At 35.6% G+C, this 12,852-nt stretch overlaps 1 non-coding gene across 1 annotated transcript; it reads left to right on the top strand.

The window, feature by feature from the left end:
• The first annotated feature begins 136 nt into the window (after positions 1–136).
• LOC133781241 (small nucleolar RNA R71) lies at positions 137–243 on the top strand. The gene has a single exon (XR_009870028.1). It is a non-coding gene; the product is annotated as a small nucleolar RNA R71 (small nucleolar RNA).
• The last annotated feature ends 12,609 nt before the right edge of the window (positions 244–12,852 follow it).

The raw sequence follows: 12,852 nt of genomic DNA on the forward strand, positions 1-12,852 counted from the left end.
AGCCATCTCCTCTAATAGCTCATACGCCTCATTAGCACTTTTACTCATAAAGGCACCTCCTGCTGCAACATCTATAATTGTTCTAGTCGTCCCATTCAACCCATTATAAAAATTATGTACCAACATCCACTTTTCTATTCCATGGTGTGGACACTTCCTTAACAACTCCTTAAAGCGCTCCCAAGAATCATACAGTGACTCTCCATCCAACTGATAAAAATTATTAATCTCACCCCTTAACTTTGCAGCCTTTGCTGGAGGGAAGAACTTGGCAAGGAATTTATGAGCTAACTCCTCCCATGTAGTGATAGAATTCACTTGTAAGGATATCAGCCAACTTTTCGCCCTATCCCTCAGTGAAAATGGGAATAGCCTCAATCTTATAGCATCATCACTCACCCCATTCATCTTGAACGTTGCACATAGCTCCAGAAAATTAGCTATGTGTAAATTAGGGTCCTCCGTCGACATACCTCCAAACTGAACAGTTGTTTGAACCATCTGAAGGATGGCTGGCTTAATCTCAAAGTTGTTGGCAACAATGGTTGGAGGTCTAATGCATGAATGCACTCCTGTAACAGTAGGAAGTACATAATCTCTTAATGTTCGTGCTCCTTGCTCCCTTGGAACCTCAGCAGCCCCTTGACCATTATTAGCACCATTTCCCAAATTGTCAGCCATGGTGAATTCCAATTTCCTTTTTATTTTCCGGTTCTGTCTGCACGTTCTTTCAATTTCCCGATCTATTGGTATAATCTGTTTTTGTCTATTGCTTTGCATATACCAACAAGTCCTGAAACACAAGAGAACCTTGATCCGAATAAATGTTAAAAAAAACAAATTCAAATTAGAACAAAAATTAACTTATTGATATTAATAAAAACAGTCCCCGGCAACGGTGCCAAAAACTTGATCGCCAAAAAGTAACACGCAAGTATACGCGGTCCAATCAAGTAATATATGATAAGTAAAGTGTCGATCCCACGAAGACTGCTATTAACTACCAATAATTAACCTCTAATTCTAATTGATTTAAATAATAATTTCAGATTTATAAATAAAATAATTATTACTAAAAACTAAGAAAACTATTAAGCACTTAAAGGAATGCAGAGATGAAATTTGATTTGATTCAATGGATGTAAAAGTTAGGGTTTTAGTTTCATCAACCATCCACTTATGATTTCTAACTAATTTCCAATATTTCTTAATTCTATTGTGGTAGCAGATTACAATTATATATTATAGTCTTGTTAGGATCTATAATTCTCTACAATATATTATTTCCTACATCTCTGTGGTAAATTGATATATTGCAGGCTTTAAACACATAATCCTTAAACTACATAATTCATAAAAGTATTTTCGTCTAATATAAAATTATGATTATTTACCTATAGCATAATTATCCATCTCTTTTCAGAGTATAGGTTAAAGTCATATAAACATGTAAATGATGATCAAGCATTCACAAGCATTAAGCATAAGATAAATAATCCACAGCAGAAGAAAGAAATTCAAGAAAATTTCATTAAGAAATCAAAAGTTTAAAGAAGAATCCACTAATACCCTAATAACAAGATTAGTTCAAAGCCAACATGATGAAATAAATCAAATTAAATATAAACATAAACTCCAGAAAAGAGATTACAGAAGAAATTAAGAAATCAAACTCTAGGTCTTCAAAGTTTTTTTCCTCTCCTCTAATAACTTCTGCACACCTCTAATAATGAATAGAATCTCCTAATTAACTCTTAAAACGTATTTAAAAAGAACCCTAAAATATCTAACAATTCTGCCCCTTCTGCAGGCCACGTACAGACGCACACGCCGCGGCCCTAGCATTCAAGCACCGCGGCGCGCCTCTTTGGTTTTGCGCAGCCTCCTCTCTGTTTTCAGCGAGCATCGCGACCCTTCCTACATGCACCGCGACCCTTCAAAACTCCAGAAAATGGCCCTCTCTGCTTTCTCCTTGCGCCGCAGCTCTTCATTCAAGCGCTGCGGCCCCTTTAATTTTTTCCAAAAACTTGTTCCCGAACTCCAAAACGAACAATTATCTCCGCAAATGAGTCTTCAACTTTCTTCTTATCAACTTTTAGCATAAATTTCCCAATTTCAGCTGATTTTTCAGTCATTTACCAAACTTCACGTTCTCTTCTCCTATTTCCTGCAAACATACCAAGACAAGCATAATACCGCATAACACTCCACCAAAATGACTCAAACTTACCCTAAACACATGTTAAAAACTATGCTAAAAACAGACTCATTAAGTTCCCCAGAGAGACTTAATAGTTTTCTATTCAGGACTCCATAAACATTTATTTGTACTTGCATGCATGCATGAATAGAGTTATTACTTCTAGGTATCCTTATTATGATTTGAGGACATGTTATTAACTGCTTATAAGCATGTTTGAGTTTTCTTGCCGAGCCTTGACTCACGGGTGCTATGTGGTGCAGGTAAAGGTAATAGAAAACTGGACCATCCTTGAGTTGGAGAGCTTAGGTGACGATGTGTACATATGTGGCTGCTCGACCACCACGGCCAAGGGTTTAAAGAGGAACTAAGGTTAAACCCTATTTTGCCGCCTAGGTCAGCTGGTTGTAAATCTTTTATTGTAATTAACCTTTAAAATGTATTTTGGGATCCCAATGTATACCGTAAACATTTGAGTGAAACGTTGTATCTTTGACCAAATTTTTTAACCATAAACCGTTAATCACATTTAGTTACACGATTATGGTCAAATGACTCAGTTAGTAAGTTTAGCACTGTTTAAAATACATAGTGTAACAGTCCTTATGTAGTAGGGTGTTACACTAACGGTGTGGCCGAAAAAGATTTTTGAAGTTTAAAAGAAAACAGAGAAAGAAATAAAGTTGTAAAAAAAAAAGCTGACAAAACGGTACCAAAAAAAAACTAACAACGGTACTAGATTAACGAAATTTATGTAAATTAAATTTTGTTTGATATTTTTGTAATTAAGTTATAAAAAAACAGAATGGAGTGTAAATTTTTCTATCTAAAAACACTTTTTCACTAAGCTATGATATGATTATTAAACTTTAAACATGCTAATATCTGATAATCTAAATCAGGTTATAAACACACATTTAATAAACATGTTATGTGACAAGACCTCGAAAATGCACAACTAACATGATTAATAGTGTTGCATGACAGACACTAAAACGAAATTGACTTGTCTAATTAACTTCAGTCAAATTGAGATAGGGCTTCTCTTTTGTTTATCTTTTATTACTTTTTTGAAAATTTACATTTGGTATTAGTATCTTAATTATAAAATTGTCTTAACCGATCTTGATTACAATTTTATCGTTTTCCTAACATTTTTTTTTTTTGGCTTTAGTGCATTATTGTACAAGTCCCTGTCTCTCTCTTCAATCTCTTCACCACAACTTTAATTAAAAAAAAAAACAAAAAAATAAATCAAGCACACCAATGGTTGTTTTTGGCTCAAGAGTGGTACAATTGTGACCTATTTTTCAAGATGATTATTTTGATATGTGGGAAGCATATATTTTCTATCCGTCGCCGGAAAAGGTGATCGAAATAAAAAATAATATTTTAGTTTCTTTTTATATTTGATTAACAAAAAATTATTTAAATTTTAAACTTAAACAAAATTCAATATAACAACCAACTTCATGGGTTACATAAAAGTATTTTGTTATTTCATGTTTAAAAGTTACGAGATAATATTCTAAATAACTTTATTTTGTAAAGCAACTTCGATAGGTTTCTAAAAAAACTTATAAGGAAACCATATGATATCTTAGACAACATAAAACTTAAACTTATGAGGCGGCATATAAATTACATAAGTGACTAAAAAAGTCTATTAAAATTTTGCATTTAAAAGTTATTGTGTACTGTATGGTATTCTAAAGTAATTTTTATTAATAAGTTATATAATACCTTATTATTTTGTACTATGTGACAACTCACTAGTTTATGAAATAAGTGTAAAATGTTACTAAAATATATCTTAAAGAAGAAGATACCCTAATATAACATAAAAATAACTAATTGGTATATTAAGATGTCTTCAAATAAATTTTTGATGTAACTAAAATGTATTTGAAATAATATAATCTAAAAATAAAGCTTTTATAGACCAATAATCAATTGATATCGTAAGCAATAAAAAAATATAATATTTTATAACCTTGAAATAGAAAATTTCGAGAAACGTGATTTTTTTTTAAATTCTAGTATATTAAAGCTCACATGGCAGGATATATTTGTAAATAAATTATATTAAAGTATTTTTGGAATTTGTTTACATTATACGTGTGTGTATGTGTGTGTATATATGTAAATTTCCTTTTATTTTTTACCACAATTTTCTACAAATTTTAAAATAGCAGATGTTAAATTATTTCAAATTTGAATATATAATCTCACATGTGTAAATAAAAATTATAGATGAAAGACAAAATGAAAAAAAAAGGCCATAAATACAAGATATGCTTGATAAAACATAGGAAATTTTTCAAAAATATGGCTTTTATACCATCAATGTGCAAAAATATGATAATTATATATTTTTTAATTTATATGAAAAATTTTATCAAAGAAAAACTTTAAGTATAGGAAACACAATTAGTAGTTAACTAAAATATGGAAGCTAAATATAAACCAAAACACATCAGCCAACACATGGGTATTATTGTAAAACTAGCTTCCACTATTCTCACTCTCAAACCCCAGCCACACAAACTCACTCTCTCTCCAAAACCTAGCTGCACCATCCCCTCCAGCTCCAGCCGGTGCACCCCCCTCCATCTCTAGTGACCCCAATCGAACCCAATCGTTCGAGAGCCTAGCTTCACCCGAGCCCCACCATTCGAACCCAGCTCCAACCGTTCGAGAGCCCAGCTCCGCCTGAGGCCTCAGCTTTGTTCGAGAGCCCCATCAGAGCGTGAGCCCGGGCGCGACACCACCATCTCCACGGAAAACCACCTCCAGCTCCGCCCAGATCCAAAACGACGGGGCTCACATGCAGGGGGTAAGGGTTTCTAGTGGTGGTCGAAGGCAATGAAGGAATGTGGTTCGTGGTTGGAGGTGATACAGGGAAGTGGCCTAGACACAACCCCAGGCGACAGAAAGGCAAGCAACGACTAGGGTTCTTGGTGAAGGAAGAGAAGAAGATGAGAGAGAAGGGAAATGAGGTGGATTTGGTATTTTTTTCTATCTTCAGATCTGTAGTAGCTGGTTACCTTTATGTTCTTTGTGTGTATATTTATGGGGGTAACTAGTTACCTTCCCATTCTTTGTGTGTATATTTATGGGGGTAACTGGTTACCTTCCCGTTCTTTGTGTGTATATTTATGGGGGTAACTGGTTATCTTCACGTTCTGATGTGTGTGTATATTTATGGGTTCTTTATGGTAACTAGTTACCTATGTTACTAAAATCATAGTTACTTCTTCTTCATTTTTTAATGAAGTTTTATTTATTTTTTTCCTTTAAATTTGATGTTTCTTTTCATATTTAATATGAGTAATCTGTCATCCCTCTTATAGTAACTGGTTACCCCTCTTATGGCAAAAAGTTACTACTCTTGGGATAATTGGTTACCACTCCTGGTACATGTTATTTAACATAGCTCTAGGATTTTTTCTTACATAACTGTCAAAAATCATTCAAGTAATTGGTTACCTTACCCAGGATTTGAAAAAAGAAACGTACAATTAAAAATAAAAAATGTTTATACTAAATAAAAAATAATTTTAAACATAATTCAATTACACAAAAAAATTGCAAAACTACCAAAGAAAAATTTAATATAAAATTAGTAATATAAAAAAAACAAATAAACTAAAAAAATAATAATCAAATTACAAACATACCCTTCTAAATTAATAAAATTTAATTAAGAGTAAAACTATAACATAAACCAATTTTTATACAAAATTATGGGAAAATAAATCCATAAAAGTGAAAATTCTCAAAAAAAAGTTATAGATTAGTTTTTTTTTTTACAAACTCTATTAAAAATCTCATATAAAATATAATTTCCTATAAAACATATTTAAGCTTTATAATAAAGTTGAACTATGTTTTATGTGTCTTAAAATTAAATGGGTCATTGTATATGTCATTTTCAGTGTGTCGTGTTTGACACGAAAATAACATGTTTAGTTAAAGGGGTTAAACATGTCATTTTCATTTTAAGTAGGTTGACCTAAAATCTACCTTCTTATTATACGTGTTAAATAGATCCACCAGAAAATGACATAAATTTTTAAATGTTTCATCCAAAACTATCTCTAGTTTGTGTCATGTTGAAAGCTATTAGCCCGCAATATTAAACAAAAATACAAATTTTAAGATTCTTTTATTTTTAATATATAATATTATTGATGCCACAATATATATGTTAACAAAAGAAACTCATCACCCAAAACAATTGAATTCAAGTTCTTGATCATCATGTTGAACGTTTGCGGGTATTGACAACTTGTAAAACAAAGAAAAATGGTAACTTAGAAATTTTAGGACATTGGCGTGGTGTCGGTTCAAGGCACTTCAAGTTAGTAAATTTGTAATTGTTGAATAAAAAAAAAGGGAAAAAATTAATTAAATATAGCTCATCTCAGTGGCTAAGCAGTTGCCCGTTATAGAGTGATTATAGTCACTAGAGTTAAGAGTAAAAGAGAGAGAAAATAAATAGAAGTTTTGCTATAGTAATTAGTTGTCCCTTCCTTAAGTCTCTAGGAAAGTCGTTGCTCTTCCAAACGCAACCTCTCAAAAAGTGTTTCCTCAGGTCAATTGAGGATTGGCGCCCTTTCTTAAATATTTCCTCTTTGACTTTCTTTGTCTAGCTGGTCATTTAATCTGAATGTTAGTCATTTGTGTTTGAGATCATGACCCAAATTTTGTAGGGAAATACACACAAATATTTCAGATTTAAAAAAATATTTAAAAATATGAAATTTGGAAAAAATTACAAAAATAGAGTGGCATAATCGTAAATACATAAGTTTTATTTTTTGTAAACAAAGTTTACAAATTTATAACTATAGATTTATTGTAGCTAAAGTTTACAAAGTTGTAATTAAAATTTACAAGTTTATAAACAACATTTACATATCAAATTGAAAATTGTAACAAGCTGTTACAGAACTTTTATAAACTGTTATCCGTATTTTTGTAATTTTTGTGAAATTCCACATTTCTCAAATTCTTTTGAAATTTACCATGATGTGTATGGGCTTGTGAGTGTCATGTACAAATAAACTTGGACACGTTGGTATAACGGGCCTAAGCCAATTTTTTACCGTTATAATACATGAATTTTTAAAAAATATGGCTTATATACCATTAATTTGCAAAAATATGTAAATTATACTTTTCTTAATTTGTATGAGAAAATTTATTAAAGAAAAACTTAAAGTATGAGAAACACAATTAGTAGCTAACTAAAATATGGAAATGCTATATTTTTTATAATAATTATGTTTTCTTTGATTTCGAAGGTAATTTTATTTTATTTTTTCAATGTTTTATTTTTTCCTTCATTATTAATTATTTTTTTCTTTCATTTTTTCCTTACTTATTTTTTATTTCATTTCTTCCTTTTTTTCCACCATTTTTTCCTTCTTCTTATTTTCATTTTTATTCATTTATCTATTTTTTTAATTTTATTTGTATTGTTTTTTTTCTCATATTTTTTCAGTTTTCTTTCTTTCTTTTTTTCATTTTTTTCCTTCTATTTTTTCTTCAATTTTGTATTTATTATTTTCTCCTTCTATTTTTTTTTCTTTTTCACACATATGAGCTTTTTCTTTCTTTCTTTTTTTCTTCTTCCATTTTTTCTTTTTCTTTTTAATTTTTTTCTACAAATTTTTTCATTCATATTTATTTTATTTTATTTCCATTTTTCCTCTTCTTATTTTCATTTTTATTCATTTATCTGTTTTTTTCCCTTAATCATTTCTTTTGTTTTGTTTTTTTTTCATATTTTTTTGGTTTTCTTTCCTAAGTTTTCTTTCTTTCTTTTTTCTTCATTTTTTGTACTTATTATTTTCTCATTCTATTTTTTTTTCATTTTTTCACATATTTTAACATTACATAATTATTTTACTATTTTTTTATTTATTATCTTTTATTATTGTAATTTTTTTTATAGTTTTTTCCACTATATGTACAAAAATTCAAATAAATTTTTTCAGCACTTTCTTTTTACTGTAACCCTTATAGGAACACCAAAATTTGGAAAGAAAACTAATAAAAATATGAAAACGTGAATGGGTAATCAATTACCCTGATGAGAACATTCAAATCTAGAAAAAAAATTATATGAAGAAGATGGGAGAGAAGAGAAAGGGGTGGATCTGATTTTTTTTTCTATCTTCATATCTGTGGTAACGGGTTATCTTCCCGTTCTTTGTGTGTATATTTTTTGGAGTAACTGGTTACCTGCGACAGTCATAATCCCGTGATCCGTAAGGGGAAAGACCGGGTAAGCTGTGCAATCCCACACCGCCTGGGGAAGGTCAAGTGTGATGATTCTAAGACTGTGTAGGTATGGGACTACACAGTTGAAGAAGGCTTAAATGGATTGATGGGTACTACCTATATCAACAAGATGCATATTCTTTTCGGTAGCCCATCACTTGAGAACTCCAAAGTTAAGCGTGCTTGACCTGGGGTAATTTAGGGATGGGTGACCTCCTGGGAAGTTTTCCTAGGAAGCATGTGAGTGAGGACAAAGCACGCTGAAAAGACTCGTGTTGGTTTGTAAGGCCAGTTGTCATTCCAGAAAGCAGCCATAGTGACGTGGGGCGTTACAAATGGTATCAGAGCCTTGACCCAGCCGGAAGTGTAGCCGACGGGGACGTCAGGCCCGTAAGGGGGGGTGATTGTGACAGTCATAATCCCGTGATCCGTAAGGGGAAAGACTGGGTAAGCTGTGCAATCCCACACCACCTGGGGAAGGTCAAGTGTGATGATTCTAAGACTGTGTAGGTATGGGACTACACATTTGAAGAGGGCTTAAATGGATTAATGGGTACTACCTATATCAACAAGATGCATCTTCTTTTCGGTAGCCCATCACTTGAGAACTCCAAAGTTAAGCGTGTTTGACCTGGGGTAATCTAGGGATGGGTGACCTCCTGAGAAGTTTTCTTAGGAAGCATGTGAGTGAGGACAAAGCACGCTGAAAAGACTCGTGTTGGTTTGTAGGGCCAGTTGTCATTCCAGAAAGCAGCCATAGTGACGTGGGGCGTTACATTATCTTCACGTTTTTTGTGTGTATATTTATGGGAATAACTAGTTACCTTCACGTTCTGATGTATGTGTATATTTCTGGGTTCTTTATGGTAATTGGTTACCTACCTATGTTACTAAAATCATACTTACTTCTTCTTCCTTTTTTAATGAGTGTTATTCCTCTATTCACTTTGTTATACCCAGATTTCGAGCCATGGGAGTTGTGACCTCGAAAGTTGGATTCATAATGAATGAACTCGTAAAGTCTGGAATATGTTCCAGATCTAAACATCGAGCCTGCGAAGCAGAGATGAATTCGGAGATGATAACCTCGAAATCCTCATAAGCTCGAAAGATAGACCCCGGGGTACATCTGTTCTCGGGATGGCCTTGGATTAGGGCTCCGAGCCTGACGCGCATACGAGCTCGAAGTCATATGGCCTCGGGAGATGTTACGAGCTCGAAGTCATGTGGCCTCGGGAGATGTTATAGCTCGAAAGCCAATGAAAAATCTGGGAGAATAGGGCCTTGGTGATATAGGATAATAACTTTGAATATCCTAATGAGTCATCTATAAGAGACACGGTCTACATTTATTACTGTAAATCTCCTACAATCAAGGGATATTATTTGTTCAGTTTTACGCCCCCTGATTTTCAGGGGACGTTTCCTTGTATATCGGATTGCAGGCATTTAATGCCATTTAATTTATTTGCATATATAGAATAACTTCCCGAAATATGTGGGATAATATTATGAAATCTTCTCTATAAATAGAGAGGTCATGCACCATTGTAAAGGACCGAATTTTGGTGATCTTGAGAAAAAACTCTGAAGAATTCATCCTTGAAGAATTTTCAGAGATCATCTTAAGTTTAATAACAAAGACTCATGGACTAGGCAGATTTAATTGCTGAACCACGTAAAAAATCGTGTTTGTATTATCGTATTTTTATTGGCCATTACTGATTATTGCTTACGTGCTCTTCTTTCACTGTTGACGAAAAATAGCGTCAATAGTTTGGTGCTTTCATTGAGAGCCTTAAGCATTCAGTCCCTGAGTAAGTTATGGCCACTAATAATTAGAACGCTCCTGAAAAGAATTACCCAAGACGTCCTGGGAAACAACCAATGGAAAACCCAGATGTCGAAAAAAGAAGTGGATCTTCCGATTCTCGGGGACCACCTGCTCCACCAAGGGATGAGGATATGTATTACAATCCTGAGCGGTATGTTCCCATTGTGGAACTTGAGAACCGGCAACTGAAACAGCAGTTGGCAGAGGCCAACAAACAGAATGAGGAGTTGGCAAGGATAGCCGTAGAGACGCAGGTGGTTCAGCCCCCGCCTCCGCGTGAAAACCAAGCCCCTCCTCCAAGGGACGTACACGTTCCTCCCCGCAGACCCCGTGGGCGTCCACGGAAAGATGCTGCCACAAGAAGGCCGGCTCAACCTCCGGCACCAGCAGAGCCATCTGCTCCCCCTAGGCCCTAGAGAAGTACTCGGGCTAGGGCCCCGGTTAATCCACCTGTAGAAGTACCTGCAGGAACTGAGAATAACCGAGCCCCTGCAGAGGCTCGGACTCAAATCCCTGGGAGCGCACCAAATGCAACCAACCCATCTCGGGCAAGCTCCGGACCGTCTAGGCTGCGAAATGGATGGCAGCCACCGTCACCCATACGATTCCCTCCATCTCCTATAAGATATCCTTCACCCCCTCGCAGGAATGCTCAACCAATTCGAGATCAGGGCGAGAGGCATACGGGAGGGAGACAAGGAAACGGGGAAGCTTTCCAGGAGTGGAGAGGCGCCCCATCAGAAAAAAGTCAAACATCTCGGTCTCGCACGGCGGAGACGAGGCGGCATGGAAGAGATCCATCTCGAAATAACTATGCGACGAGTTTTACTAGTGACGACTCTGGAGATACCCGGTCGGTCAGCAAGCATGATCGAGGTCGTAAGAATACTGGAAGCCGCAGAAATCGCCCCGACCTGCGAGAACACCTGAATCAGAGTCGGGGTAATGTTGACCCGATAAATCCGGACCTAAGGGATCGCTTGAACAGGCGTAAAGATCCCTTACGGAGGCGCGAGCCTGGAATTGTGATCGATGACAACCGATTCCAGACAGTACCTCTCGCGGACCCAGTCCAAGAAAGAATTGATCAGCTTGAAAAGGCTTTTAGGCTTTTGAAAAATTAGCAAGAGCACGATCGATATGAAGATTCTGACGAGGAGCTCGAGCCGTTTGTTCCCCATATTTCCAACACTCCATTTCCCCAAGGGTTTCAGATCCCCCACGTCCCAACGTTTGAGGGAAAGACCGACCTGTGCAGTCATCTGAATACGTTCAACACCATAATGAAAGCCAGTAACGTGGGTTACGAGCTCAGATGCATGTTGTTTCCAGCATCATTGACAGGACCAGCCAAAAGCTGGTTCGAAAAATATAAGAGGCACTTAATAACTTCTTGGGAGCAGTTGTCTAAAGACTTTAAGAAGCAGTTCAGAGCCATGATGGGGGTTAGAACAGAGGCATTGTAATGCCCCAACTCCTGGGACCGTTACGGTGTGCCTTGTAAACAGTGCTAAACTCGATAATCGAGTCGTTTGGCCAAAATCGTGAACTAAGTATGATTAGCGGTTTAGGGATTAAATATTTTGGTTAAGATGTAACGTTTCACTAGAACGTTTAATATATACATTGGGATCCTGAAAATATAATTTCAGAGTTTATTACAGAAAATATTTACAACAAGTCGTTCTAAGCGGCAAAACAGGGTTCAACCTTAGTTCCACTTTAAACCTCGGTTGTGGCGGACGAGCAGCTGCATATGTACACGTCATCACCTAAGCTCTCCAACTCAAGGATGGTCCAGCTTCCTCCTGCCTTTACCTGCACCACGTAGCACCCGTGAGCCGAAGCCCAGCAAGAAAACACAATAAAGCATGATATAATATCAACAACGATCATAATAACCATTCAGGACTATCAGTCCAAGCAAATAGGTGACAATAGCCAAAAGTCACAATAATGAGCATCGCTCCTTCTAGCCATGTGACGATAGGGTCACCAGGGATTAACCGATAAGTGATTCTTTCATAGGTTTGATTAGGACAGGTGCAAGGTGATTAGTCACCAACATAACCTTCCTCACGACTCTAGAGTCAAAACTATGGACAACGTCCCTTAGCCATGTGACAAACGGTCACCGGGGTCATATACCTTGGCTATAGTCATCTGGTCGTAGACCAGGCAAGCGCTTATAAGTTCTTCAACCTTAGGGTCGGTCTAGCATCAATGCCATAGAGCCATTCAATGCGTGATTCTCGACTTTAGGGTCGGTCCCTGACTAGTAAGTGTCAATCACAAGCAAGTCATGCTACCAATCGTATACCACATGTTCGATATCCATAAACAAGGTATTTAGCATGCTTACTAAACAGATACCAGTACAATTAGGACCATGCACAATCACAGAGGCTCAAGCTCTGAACAATATCATACCCAGTATACAAAGCATGTCCTAATCACATGTTTCTCATGCATCATATGCAATAAATCCAGCAATCTAACATGCACCAATAACAGCCATGCATGTCAC

The sequence above is a fragment of the Humulus lupulus genome, chromosome 5 (assembly GCF_963169125.1).
Source record: "Humulus lupulus chromosome 5, drHumLupu1.1, whole genome shotgun sequence".
NCBI classification, from domain to species: Eukaryota; Viridiplantae; Streptophyta; class Magnoliopsida; order Rosales; family Cannabaceae; genus Humulus; species Humulus lupulus.